General features: G+C 51.1%; 1 long non-coding RNA gene across 1 annotated transcript; it reads left to right on the top strand.

Annotated features, from left to right (window-relative positions):
* Positions 1 to 312: 312 nt before the first annotated feature.
* On the top strand, positions 313 to 13,081 carry LOC135993831 (uncharacterized). The gene is made up of 5 exons (XR_010606923.1): positions 313 to 474; positions 8,066 to 8,222; positions 10,694 to 10,809; positions 11,412 to 11,550; positions 12,820 to 13,081. It is a non-coding gene; the product is annotated as an uncharacterized LOC135993831 (long non-coding RNA).
* The last annotated feature ends 44 nt before the right edge of the window (positions 13,082 to 13,125 follow it).

The following is a 13,125-nucleotide window of genomic DNA, read 5'->3' as shown; positions in this document are numbered from 1 at the left end:
CCCCTTCCATCTGCCGGGGGAGATGCTGCTCCTTCGTGGCAGTGCAAATGCTGGCAGAGAGATTAAGGTCTATTGGATTTGAATAAAGAAGGTGAAAGCATAAAAAATATAATTTAAAAAAAATCGAATCTCTAGATACTCAATCCCTTATCACCCATTTTATGAAGCCTCCCTGGGCCATCCCCAGCTTCCTCAGCCAAAGCACTGACTACAGCAGGATTTATGCTCCAGCAGCAAGGTGCAGAATCTTAGTAATGCCTAATAATCTTGGCTAATGGCTAATTTGCATTATTCTTTCCATCCAGGGATGCGCAAAGAACACAAGGGGTTTGAGATGCTGTTGTGTGGATAAGAGATCCAGTGTTTGTGAAGAGTGATGTACACACCTGTGTAGAGCCGTCCCCTGGGGAAGCTGGATGATGTGATGGCCCTGGCTTCTCCCCTTGCTCTTCCCTACGTGCTTCAGAAGTTCAGGTAGATTCTTTTTCACAGAATTTCACAGAAATTCTAGATCATTTTATGTGGTCGAAGTTAGAAATAATTTTTATTTCTGTGTCGAAATGTGAAAGTCTTCCCCAAAACCATGTCTGACAGCAACAGTATGAAATTTTCTATGTAGAATGTAATTTTTTTCCTATATTCAGGTATCCTGAGTTTAACATCAGATATACCCCTATAATGATAGAAATAGTACTTTTATTCCATAAAAAGATGGGAGACACCGCACTCTGCTGACTTTCTGATTATAGTTGCTGCTTGTTCCAGGCCCTGTAAGGTTTTGAAAAATCAGCCTTCCTGAATATACGACAAATATAAATATATGTTTAAGATACTACAGAAGTGCGAAGGTACTTAAAGCACTCGAAGTGTGGTGCAGTTGGACTCCTGGCTGTCACAAAGGACAGACAGATGCACGGCTGCTGAACCACTAAATGCACGTACCGTACATCTCGGCATAGGCAGTGGGAAGGGTTTCTGTGTTGGGATTCTGGAAAACTGAATAATTGACCCTGGTGAATGAATAAATAAAGCCAACCTACCATTATCCCAATTAGATACTTTTTTGTGTGTTTGTTTTAATATCATACAGCATTCTAGTCTCAAATGATGGCAACAGCCGTTTGTCACATGATAAATACTTGAGGATGGGCTGTCAGTGTTTTATGGGCATGTATTTGGTTTGGTAATTTTTTCCAGGGTAGGTAAAGCCACAGTTGTATATGGCTTTAAGCCACATCAGTGGCCTTATCTCTCAGGGAAGTGGGGTAGTTCCGTGTTTTTCTGGGCAGCTTTGTAATTTTTCTAACACTTGCCACGCAGGGGTGAAGGGACGTTAGAGAACTTGTGACATGCAAATATAGCTGTCCCCTGGATGTACTGTCCAGTGTATGGATGGGCAAGGGGCTTGACAGTTTGCACTTGAACATGCATTTCATCTGAAGTGTGGTTTTTACTAGTGTGAGATCATTTCAGTTCCCTCAAAAATGTAATTTTCCTTGCTCATGTATTGCTAATTGTTTTTGTTGGTACCAATGAGCACCAGAAGCAGCGGTGTCTGGAGGCAGGAATCTGGGGAGCTGTGTGTAAGCTGGCATAATTAGATCGTGTGCCATGTGAGGGTAGCTGAAATCAGCAGGTATTGAGTGCAGGTGAATGTGTTCACGTGGAAGCCCATGTGCAGATCCACAGGGTTAAATAATTATGGCTCACTAGGTTGTCCCTGAAAGGCTTTACTGTTCATAAATAAGAAGTCAAAGTAAAAGGTATTTTTTTACTTATCCATACTGCAGGTATCATTGAGGATTACAATGGGTGTTTTCTTACTTATCCATACTGCAGGCACCATTAGGGATTCCATTTTGCATTGCATCAGGCTTTGTACAGAAGATTCTGCAAAATGTAAAAGACACTAGTAAAAGTAAACTTAAACATCTGCAAAATCTGGTAACAAAAGAAAACTTCCCTGTGCTCTCCTCTCCTTCGACCCCTCTGCAATTCTAGACGCAGTGTTTTAGGGGGAGGGAGCCCGTGCAAAGGCAGGGCTGGGATCCTGCGGGGATGGCTGGCACGGCTGCTTTCCCGCGGTGCCGCAGCAGAGAGTGCGGCAGGAGAGCGATTCGTCTTGTACCCCCTTCCCTAATAAGCCTCCAGAGTGCCGAGTCTTTAGACAGACCAAAATATTTCACTCTAAACTATGCCTCAGCTTCCATGTAAATAGGAGAGTGATAATAACACCCTGCTATCTCCTGCAAAGTGCTCAGGAAACGGGGATAAAAGCATCTGTAAGTGTAAAGTCTTGTTTCTTGGCAGCTGCTGCTCTCCTCCTCCTCTGCCTGCACCGTGTCGGCCGCTCGTTGGTTTAAAGGCTGCAAATAACCTCCAGAGCTTCTCCGAGTGGAAACAAGAAATTCTTTGCTAGAAACCATGGCTCTTCTTGCATTTTTTCTGCTTTTGTGATATTCACGTGTGAGCCAAGGCCTGTGATTTGGCAGGAATTTTGCCTGAAGGGCTGCAGAATTGAATGTGGAAATGCTCAGGAAGCATTGCATAAACCCTATTTTTCTTTTCTGCTGTATAAACAGCCACGAGCCAAAGCTCCGGGATTCCCGGCTGCCGCTGTGCGCTGGCCTCGCACGCCGTTCGCTCCAGCGTCTCCATTGCCTCTTCATTCAGCCGTTTGGCTGCTTGCTTTCCTCTCTGCAGTTCCCTCTGTCCTCACCCTGTAAAGTGATGGCTGGGCACTTTGCAGGGGACAGCGTGGGGACAGTGTGGGGACAGCCAGCCTCGGCACACATGGGGATGGTTCATGGTGTTTCCTTGCTTTTATCCTGAGCCATTTGTTGGACTGTGTGGTTCACAGCTTTCCAGGCACATTAGGGAGACAAGCAAGACATCCTGTTTCTTTAGTTAGTTTTCTTTGCTCTTTTTTCCCTTTTTTCTCTCTGAAATTTTGGATGTATCTTGATGTTCTTCTGGCTGCCCGTGCCGATCTCCAAACAGACATCAAAAACCCTAATTTCCTTTTCTTTTCGTGCTTTTATGCCCCATGAAGATGCAGATGCCTGATTTGAGGTCAATTACCCAACAAGAGAGAATGACTTGGCTTTTTTTAATTTTAGTTTTATTATTTGTAACTGTAAGTGGAACCAATCCAGTATTCATCTGGACAATCCTCCCCTTCCTTGAGCCTCAGAGAGGTTTAGATCCACAACTCACTCTGCACTGAGCTCCATTTCAAACATGGGCTGGGGCAAGACTCTTGCTCTGTATCTCCCCGTCGCAGTTTTGGCCACTTTTACCATTTTTGCTCTGTGCGAGGGTTGGAGTGTGGCTGCTGCTGTGTGCACAGGCAGAAAGGGACTGGACTAACACTCATAAGCATGGTGTTTCTCCTGGTGCGATCCAAGACTTCCTTCAGCCTGCTGACTGAATACCCTGCTGTTCACGGGAATAAAGTGAGGGTATATTATAGAATTACTTTTTTTTTCTTCCCCCCACTCCGTTGTTGTGTTTTTTTTTTTTTTTTCTGGAAAGGGCATGCTTTCACCTCTTCCCACTTTTCATTTCCTGGGGTTACTGAACCAGCTCATGCCAGAGTTTGCCTGTGGTAGTAGGAGCCCAAGGAATAGGGGACTTTGTTTGCACTTCAGGCCAGCTCTGCCTCTCACCACTCAGGGGGAGCTGGTGGCCATGGGGACAGCAGTGGCTCCTAGGTGACTGTGGAGCACATGTTAACCCTGGGGATATGCTGAACTACTCAAGCAAATCATCTTAAAATAGGCTTTGTATGCAATGCAGAAGAACCCAAGCAAAACACAGAACCCAGCCAACCCCAAGTTCATGCTTGTGGTTACTGAAGCTTGTGAGATCCATTTTTTGTTTACTTAAAACTGATTTCAAAGAGGTTGGTTTTTTGTGGTTTTGGGTTTTTTTTTTCTTAATTCTTGTTCTTGATGCTTGGGTTGGGGGATGATTGTGGTGGAGATGGTGGCTCAGCACCGCTCCAGCTGGGGCAGAGCATCCTGCTGTCGGCCCTTGGGCAGGCAGTGGCCCAGGGGCAGACAGAGGGACAGGCAGGACAGACAGAGGGACAGGCAGGGGTGCAGCCACTGTCCCGAGCAGTGTGCCCTGGCACCGGAGTAGCTGTGGTTGCTGCCCACTGTGTCCCCCCGGGCGGAACGATGGCAGGAAAAACACAGGGTCCTGCTGGAAAAGTGATGGTGCTTTGGAGTCACTGACCTTCCATGGTGCCACCAGGAAAGGACCTTCTCATATGAAACAACCAGTGCTCAGTTTAAACCCAGCACTAAGTTCTGGGGAGAAAGGTCAGTGAGCTCTGTTTAACTCGGACCGTGGGACCTCCGCACTGTGGAACTGTTTCAGTGCTGGTGTTTTGTCCTTATTACCCACCCTGTGACAGGGAGAGGAAAACATCTCCAGTTTAGAAATTTGGAGCATCTGTCCCAGAGTTCTGGACTAGGACGCTAAACTTTGGCTCATACTTCCTCTGAGCTGTCTCACAAAAGCACTGCAGAGCGCAGGCAAAACCAGCCGCTGGGTAGAAAAACGCCTCTTTCTGGGCTAAGCTGGGTGTGTAAATGCTCTCTCTCAAAAGGCGCAGAACTAAGGTCCTGGCAGGGCTGGGGAGCACATTCCACTCTGCAGAAAAGCACCCATGGTCACTGCTCCGTTGGCACGTCCCAGCAATCACCCAGGTCATCCTGAGCAATTCTCTTGTTTTCATGAAAATGTGGAAAAGTAGATCTGAGCAGAGCTTATTTTCATTTCTAACTTTTCAAAAGACTGAAGAGAGCAAGTGTTAAAAGCATCAGTTCAGTAAGAAAAAAAAAAAGTGGAAAAAAAGCCAAAAACCAACCAAACAAAAGCCCCAAACCTCATAAAGCCTCTGCAGAGCTGGCAGAAGCCAGAGCACAATAATAGCAGCAATGGCTGGTTTAATCTTCCGTGTCATCCCACTTATGTCGGGTTTACCCCAGTGGGACAGGAAAGCCTAGAAAGTCGCATACTGACATATTTCAGGACAAACCATATAGAAAATAAACACGTGGGATAAATAAAGCAGAGGCAGGAAGCGATGGCTTCCCAGGACAGACACTAGAGGTGATGCTGGTCGCAGCCCCCAGGGACCCTGCCCAGCCAGGGCAGGGAAGCACTGACCTATTTTATTTTATTTTTTCAGGAATCCCTGGCAGCGAGCTGTGTGGCCCCTGTTTCAGCAGAGAATCGCCTGCAGCCCTCAGCATTTTTACTGGCCTGATCCTTTGGGGCTGGAGCCAGCAGCTTTGTCGCTGGCCAGAACCCATCGTCCCTTTTCGCAGGGATGTGCTGAGCACCCGCCGGTGCCAAGCCCAGATGGAGTTGTTCCCCATGCAGAGTCCTTCCTCTGAGTCTCTCTCTTCTTTTCTTCTTCCTTTTGACACTTGCTTATTTGCAGATTTGTCAGAGTTAAAGGGTTGCGTCCCGGTGGCAAGTTGGCCCCGTATACAAACACCAGCTTTGCCTGGGGCTGCCGGCCACATGGAAATGACACCTGCGAGACAGCAAGAGTTTCTAAACAGGCTTAATTAAATCTGAGCAGCACTCTCGTGTGGGCTGCTGGAGCCCTCCTACCCCTGAAAAGCACTGCAAGAAAGCTCAGATTTCTTGGTGTCACTCTGGCCTCGTTTGCACAGGGCAGCTCTGGGTACCCGTGTCCCTGGGGTGGCACCTGTGGGGACAGTGGCAGGAGCTGCGCGGCAGCAGAGCCCCGTGCGCGGGGCAGAGGGAGCCCGGGCGGCGGGCTCAGCACCGGCAGCTTGGGGAAAGAAAATCGAATTTTTGTTTGTGAATGGAAAAGGCTTTGGGTGAAAACCCTGGAGAGGACAGAGGGTGGACGGCGCTGCTGCTGTTGCATCGTTTCTCCGTGCAGAACCTCACTGTTACAGACAGTTACTGTGTGCTGCTTAATTGCTTCTGGACGATGTTCAGGTACCAAAGTGGGGCAGAAGCAACTCTTCAGGCTGGATTTTAACCCTTTTGTGGGGGTGTAATTCCTGTGTTGTTGCAGGAGGGGGTGAGTGGGGGGCGGTGGGCAGCGGGGCTGGAGCCGGGCAGCGCCGGGCAGCGGGGCCCTCGGCGTGTGGGCAGCGGGGATGAGCTGTGAGGTGCAACCAGAAAAAGTATTTTACTGATCTAAAAAAAAAAAAAAAAGGCGTGGGTTGAAACCTACAGGTCAGTGTGGAAGGAGAAGAGAAGGCTCTGAAGGGTCGGGAGTAATGGGACAGAGCAGCCCCTGGCTGGGACAGCAGGATGATCCATCAAGTTGTGGTGCATGCACTGGCATCCATAGCATGTGCACTGAATAACTTAACGTGTGTAACAAGCATTAAGAGGGAAGGAGGTATGTTATGGAAACGTGGCCCCAGAGCCTGTAGGACTGATTGCCTGGGCAGGCTGGAGGAGCGGATGGTGTTTAAGAGCCGCAGGGACCTTTGTCTGCTTTTTGGTGGAGACAGTGTTAATCGCCCAGGCTTAGCGGCGCGCGGCGGATGTCAGGGAGGAACAGAAGGGCTGTTAAGCACGAGGAAATTGCTTGCTGTCTAGATGGGCTTAACACAGTATAAACTACCCGGCATGCACAGAAAGTTAAAGCCCGAATGGCGGGCGAGCTGGAGTTGCACAGCACGGCACCGCGGACGTGAGCGCATGGCGACGTTTCTCCTGCGCGGTGTTGCTGGGGGCTGGCGCTGGAGCACGGTGTCCGCGCAGCGGCCTTTTCCTGCGGACAGAAAGGCTGAGTGAGGACATGTGCAGACATGGAAAGGACATGATCTGCCTGCCTTATGGATGACCTTCTCAAGCTCTTGCTTAGAAGGGTTGTTTGAGTAGAAAAAAGCAAAAATTTTTTTTTTCGTGTTGGGGGAAACCTGTCTGGACTCTGGGGAAAACTGGTAAAATGATATTTTAATTATAATTAATTACTGCAGTATTTTGCTTTGGAATTGCACCTTTGGCTAGTGTGCATCTTCCCAAAGATGCTGTGATAGTGCCCCACAGCCTTCCTGTTGGTTTTCATTTAGTTTGGAAAAGTAATTAAAAGAGAGTAAAAAAAGCAGCAGCAGAGTTACTGACTTTCTTTACAAAAGGAAAGGATTTAGGCCAAACCTACTGCTATGAAAGTAAACACAATTTCATTTTTTTGTTGCAAGTTCTTCCCATATATTGAATTTCCGTGCTCAGTGACAAGGATGGATCTGCCTGAGTGAGCAGCGATTGGATTCAGATGGCTTTGAGTTGCAACTGGTTTTGCTTTGGAAAGCTGGAACTGTCCTTGGAGGGGAGGGTTCGGACCTGAGCTTGAGGCCTTATTCTCTAAAGAGCAAAAGCCTTGCAGCCTGACTGATCTAAGCTGTTAGCTTTTCATGGCTGTGCCTGCACATTATTTACCTCCTTTGTTTATCCTGTGCTCAAGGTGTGGTTTTAATAGCAACAAGCTGGCAATTGCAGTTGTCATTCGAAAGGCTTGACTTGTGTTTGCCAGAGTTTGCCTGTAGACCTGGACAGGGGCTCTCGTCCCACAGGTAGGTTTTTCTGCAGACGGCCTCCCTCATCTCTCTGGAGAAATGCTGCTCCCCCCAGTTGTTCCCTCTCCCCCCTCATTTCCCAGTCACAGGCAGCGGTTAGCACAGGCGCAGGCACGGCAGAGCCCACGGTAAACACCGCCTGTGGAGCATGAGCTGTAAACTGAGGCTAATTTGGCACCGAGTTCGGTCATAAAGGATAAACGTGCTTTATGGCCGCATTCAGGATGTAGCTGTAATGGCTAAATAAAACCATACCCCGGGTGAAGGAAGCTGTCAGCTATGGCCCCAGGGAATCAGGTTTTCATGCAAGCAAATGGTGACTATTGCAAATGACAGAAAAGGGGAGAAGGACTGAATGAGCGGAGTGTGGGGAGGAGGCGGGGAGGTGGGAGTGCTGGTGAGGGACACTCACAGCGAGGTGGGACGCGCGGCGAGGAGTCCCTGCCTTGGTCACTGACAGTGTTGTTTCCTCTGTGTCACAGGTGGCTGCTCAGGTGCAGAGAGAGGAAGAGACGAGCTCTGCAGTTGCTGTGGGTCTGGCAGAGCCAGGACGCAGGATCAGGCCACGTTGGTGTCTTGAGGCTGGAGCCTGAGTGCTCTGAAAACGCCAAATCCCTGAGCAATGAGTGCATGTGGCAGGTAGGACACAGGGGCTTGTCCCTTCTGCGGGGGAACTGGTTTCTTGCTGGTGTCAGCTAAGAGGTATTTATTTGGTTCCTGAGACCAGGTGTGTTTTGGGGATGGCCGTAGGTCTGGCGCCTGAGCCCGGCTGCTCTTTGGGTGCCGGCATCGCGGCTCCGCGGGGCTGCGGGCCCGGGGGAGCGAGGAAGGAGCCTGCTGCCTCGGGGACCTGAGACTTTGTTCTGATGGCATCCAGATGGATCCACAGAAATCATTAGCAACTCGGAAGAAAAGAGAACATCAGCTCTAGGATAAATGCAATTTGAATGGGTTAGGAAGGGTGGCTGGAGGAGAAGCCCAGCTCCCCAGATGCCAGGGGCACATCTGGAATAGCAAATGCAGCGGTGTGAGCTCGGCTGCCCCGGGAGCCCTGCACAGGCATGGCCAGGAGCAGCGTCCTGCCCAGCGGTGCTGTAACTAAGCCTTTCCTTCCAGAATTAGGCCAGCGTTTGCTAATTTGAGTCTAGAGACCCCTTTTAATTGAGGCACGTTGGAGACTTTGGCTCTTTTGGTATGTGTGGGTGCAGGTGCCCAACCGTGCTCCTTCCCAGCTCCTGTCCTGCAAAAGGAAGAAATCCACGTTGGGATAATTTCTGCAGAGAAACAGTAGACTGGAGCAGGGTGGGTGGGTTGAGCTTGTCCCAAGTGCACCCACCACCCAGGAGCCCTTGCCGTGGGGTGGTGTGGGGCAGAGGCAAGCCTTGGCAGTGGGGTGGCAGGTGTTTTGGTGGTCACCAGGGTTCCTCTGTGTGATGGGTGGTCACAGCAGATGGTCCCAGGGGAAAAGCCTCTGGGGTGAGGTGGGGGGTGAAGATGTTCTGTGCCTCGAGTGATAAACATCACGGCCCAGCTCCGGAAATGGGGCAGGGGAGGATGTGAGCGCCAGAGGATTCATATCCTGGAAACTCTGCACTGGAACAGCTCAGGAATTCAGTGTGATAAATGCATTTGCCTGTACTGTTGCAGTCAATCTGCTTAATGTGGGAAGCAGAGCTTCCTGCAGCACCGATTTAGTGGGGAAGGGAAAATCCTGAGAGCCAGGAACGGCCGGGGAGAATTAAGCAGGTAAACCCATTAGCAGTGACCACCTCTTTGTGTGGGGATTACACTGAGGTTTAAGCTGCTGCTTCCTGATGCTCAGTGTCTGGGGAGGAGCGAGGACTGTGAGCAGGGGCCTCTCCCTCCTCTTGAGGGGCTCGACCCGGAGCTGGGACTAGCGATGGCCACAAGCCTCACTAGCCAGAACAAATTGCTGCACGTGCTTAGAAACAGCTCAACCTGCACAAACCGTGGCAATGCTTCGAGGTGGAAGTCTGCCAGACCTTGCCCTGGCAAATTCCCCCCCATTCTTCCTAATGTGACCTTCACTATGGAAATTGCTTCTCTTTAATTAAGTGATTTACACTGTTCCAGTACGCTGACCAGAGGTTTACCCCAACTCCCTCCATGGGAGTGCTGCAGATACCGGCTCTAAAAACTGAGTCACGGCACACGTGGGAATAGATGTGCTGTCCCAAGAGCTGATTTCCATTGGAACATCATGAAATGGTTTGGTGCAACCCATGGTTTGTGCTCAAGGAAGGCTGAGGATGGCTTGGCTGTGGCTGTGGGGGCTCCCTCGGTCCTTGCTGGAGCCTCCGAGGGGATGATGCTCCATCGCATCGTGTGCCCTCAGCCCCGTCCCACAGCTTCCACTGCCTCACTCGCCCCGGGACATGTGTGTCCTCCGGCAGCCCTTCCAAAATGCCAACCACAGGAAAGCAGCAGAAACCCAACCTTTCCTTTTGCTTGGATTCCCATCAGTTCCCAGAGCTTAATAATAGATGATTTCAGGCTTCCTTGCTTCAGTTGTTTTGGCTTGTGGGGCTGGGGCTGAGCGCTGTCTCATGGGCAAAGCAGCCCTCGGGGTTAGAGGAAGAGGAAGGAGAAGACACTTTGTGGGATGAATGTTTTGCCTGTGATCAAACCCTCCCCCGAGGCTTGCCAGGACTGTAACCCCTCTCTGCCCGTCCCGCTCCCCATGGGGGGCCCTTGCCAGCCTTGGTCCCCGGGGGCTCAGCAGGGGTGCCCTGGGCTGGCCTCACCCCGGGCGATGTGGGACAGAGGGGCGCTGGGCTGGGGGACCCCCCCACTTCCCGGGCCCCTTGGAGCTCCCTCTGGCTCCATTTGTCAGCCAGATGCCGATCCAGATGTTGGCGCTCCGGTGTCTGCCCGCCGGCACCGGCAGCGCGGGGGGTGTCCCGGTCCCTCCCGGCACAGCGGCGCCTCCGCATCGCCATCTCCTGGGCATCCCGCGACATGGGGACACCGGCAGCGCTTTGTCCCGCAGAGGGAGAGCGTTAATTCCTGTGCACTCTGCACCGAGCAATTTGGTGAGTTCGTTACTTTTTAATTTTATTTATTTTTTTGTGCCCCCACCCCGGTCCCAGGAGCTCGTCCGTGCCCGCTCCTGCCACATCCCGCTCGAAAACTGAAGACAAACCAGAACACCGTGGCTTTTGCGATGCTTCCTCGGCTGAAGATGCTGAAACGTCCCTGCTAACAGGTGTGTTGGGCCAGCCTTGCTCTCTCCTAAACCCGCAGCTGGGGGCCGGGGCTGTTTCCAGGGGCTGTGCTGGGTTTCGTGCTGTGGGTGGGAGCTGGCACTGCATTTCTGGGGCCCCTCGCTCCCTGGGGTCCCCGCTGCAGCGTCTCTGTGCTGCCACCAGCTCCGCGAGTGCTGCGAAGGCAGCGGCTGCCACAAAGGTCTGGCACCTCTGGGAATAATGTCCCCAAAGTCCCAGGCAGCGGTGAGGGGCCACGAACGGGCAGCGGTGTGCAGGGCGCAAGGGAGCTGGTGATGGACTGAAGGACCCCTGGTCCATCTGTCCTGTGGAGCAGAGGTGTGACCACCCTCTAATGTGCCCCACAGCCAAACCCGGCCGTGCCTCCCGGCCCTGCCCAGCTTTTACCTTTCTTGGGCGTTTTTATGTCATACGTGGAGCACAGGTGGGACCCATTAGACCCAGATTTATATTCTTCACCAAAGCATGTCAGCATGTCAGGGAGTTGTTTATTTAATGTAAAGTGTGATATTTTTAAAAAATACCTTCAGCACTTCTAGCGCAATAGTTTGTGTGACTTTTCATGCCCTTCTTCCTGATGCAGGATAAACAGCTTACAGGAACCAGCAGTTGGGTTTTAAATCTCTGCAGAGGACTCCAGAGCCAAACAAAAGGAGGGAGCGGAGAGGACTCAGAGCGCTCTGCAGCCTGGGGCTCTGCCTGCCTGACGGCATCTTGTTGAGGTTGTAGTCTGTTAAGGTCTCTGCAGACTTTTCAGATCTAGCTGACAAACTCCTGTGCTGTGCAGCCTGGCTGGGATCCGTGGCCCTTTATTGCTCTTCCCATGTCTGAGCCCTTCTGGATCGGGCAGTCGTGGAAAAAAAAGAGCTGATCAGGGATGCCCTCAGCCCAGGAGAGGTTTGACAGGCATGGGGCAAAGCTGTGGCTTTGGAGAGCCCTGGTGAAGGGGTGTGTGTGTGTACGGCGCAGACATCAGCACTGGGAGAAGGGGTTGTGGGATCACAACGGGCCCTCCCTTCCCTGCACCACCTCCTCCTTCTGCTGCTTTAGGATGTAGAAGCTTGCAAGATCCTGGCGAGATCTGCCAGGTGACAGCGCTAGGTCACAGCTGAAAAAGGCTGAAATCTAGCCCATTGGGTGCCCTTGGCTGCTGCTGAGTTTGGACGCCGTACATTTACCTAAGCACAGAACAACGCCCAGCTCAGCCTCCCGTGCAGCAGCACTTGCTTTTCCTTCCTTCCAACACGCTCCAGAAACCTTCTCACAGCTCACTGGCACTCACTACGCTTACTGGGGAAGATCTTCAAGCATAATAATTGTATTAAATCTTACGAGTCTTTTTTTCTGCTCCCCCTCACCTCTCACCCTGAGGACAAAACTCTCCAAAGCGAGCCCAGTTTCTCTGGGTAATGTCATCCTTGCTTGTTCATCTGTCTGAAGCAATTACTGTGGCTTCCTCAGGGATTATTTTTCAGACAAAGTGTTGACATTTTTCCCCAGTTGGGCATCAAGTGTGTACCTGTGGTGGTAGTTTCTGAGCGGCAGAAGTCTAACGAGAGGAATGCCCTGCAGTTAATGAGGTGTTGGAAGACAGCACAGCTAAATCCAGCATTACACTTTCCAACTTTCCAGTTTAATTAGAAACCTGGATCTCCTGGTCATGCACTCATTCATTTTTTGAGTGGAGTGACAACCCAGGCTTTCACAGGGAAAGCAGCCACAGTGTTTAAGTAAGGTGGTGATGCTGTTGGCCATCCACATCCCTCCGTCTTGCCCAGCCTTGTGTTTGCCCTGGGGACAGCATCTGTAGCCTTTCCCCAGTGCTGGACCCACCAGAGCAGTGGTGCCAGGGCCATTGGCAGTGGCCGGATCCTTCTCTTGTCCCTTCTCCTCCTGCAGCTCGTTGACCTAGATCTGGGATTTGGGCCTGCTGCCATAGTTCCTATCAAACTTTATTGTTCTGCCACTGTACCAGCATATTTTATTTACAGCTTGAATCCTCCATCCGAGACCGACAGGAGGACTGAGCTGAACGTGAATTTTGCCGGTGCTGCCTCCAGCTCCAGCCTCGCAGAGATGAAGGACTCGTGCACTTTTGCTTCCTTGGCTACCAAATCCATCCCATTGACCGGACACCCTGACTGCATCTCCGCGTACACCTCACCTGCAGCCACGGCTGAGCTGTCACAAGTCACACGGGTACAACAGAGTTCAACTTGTTCCCAGTTTACTTTTCAATGCAATATCACCAGAAAAGGTCAGTTAAAGGCTCTGGGCTACTCTACACGTGAGGAAAC

The sequence above is a fragment of the Caloenas nicobarica genome, chromosome 13, assembly GCF_036013445.1.
Source record: "Caloenas nicobarica isolate bCalNic1 chromosome 13, bCalNic1.hap1, whole genome shotgun sequence".
Lineage (NCBI taxonomy): Eukaryota > Metazoa > Chordata > Aves > Columbiformes > Columbidae > Caloenas > Caloenas nicobarica.
The sequence above is the reverse complement of the archived record's forward strand: the minus strand, read 5'-3'. Positions and strand labels throughout refer to the sequence as shown.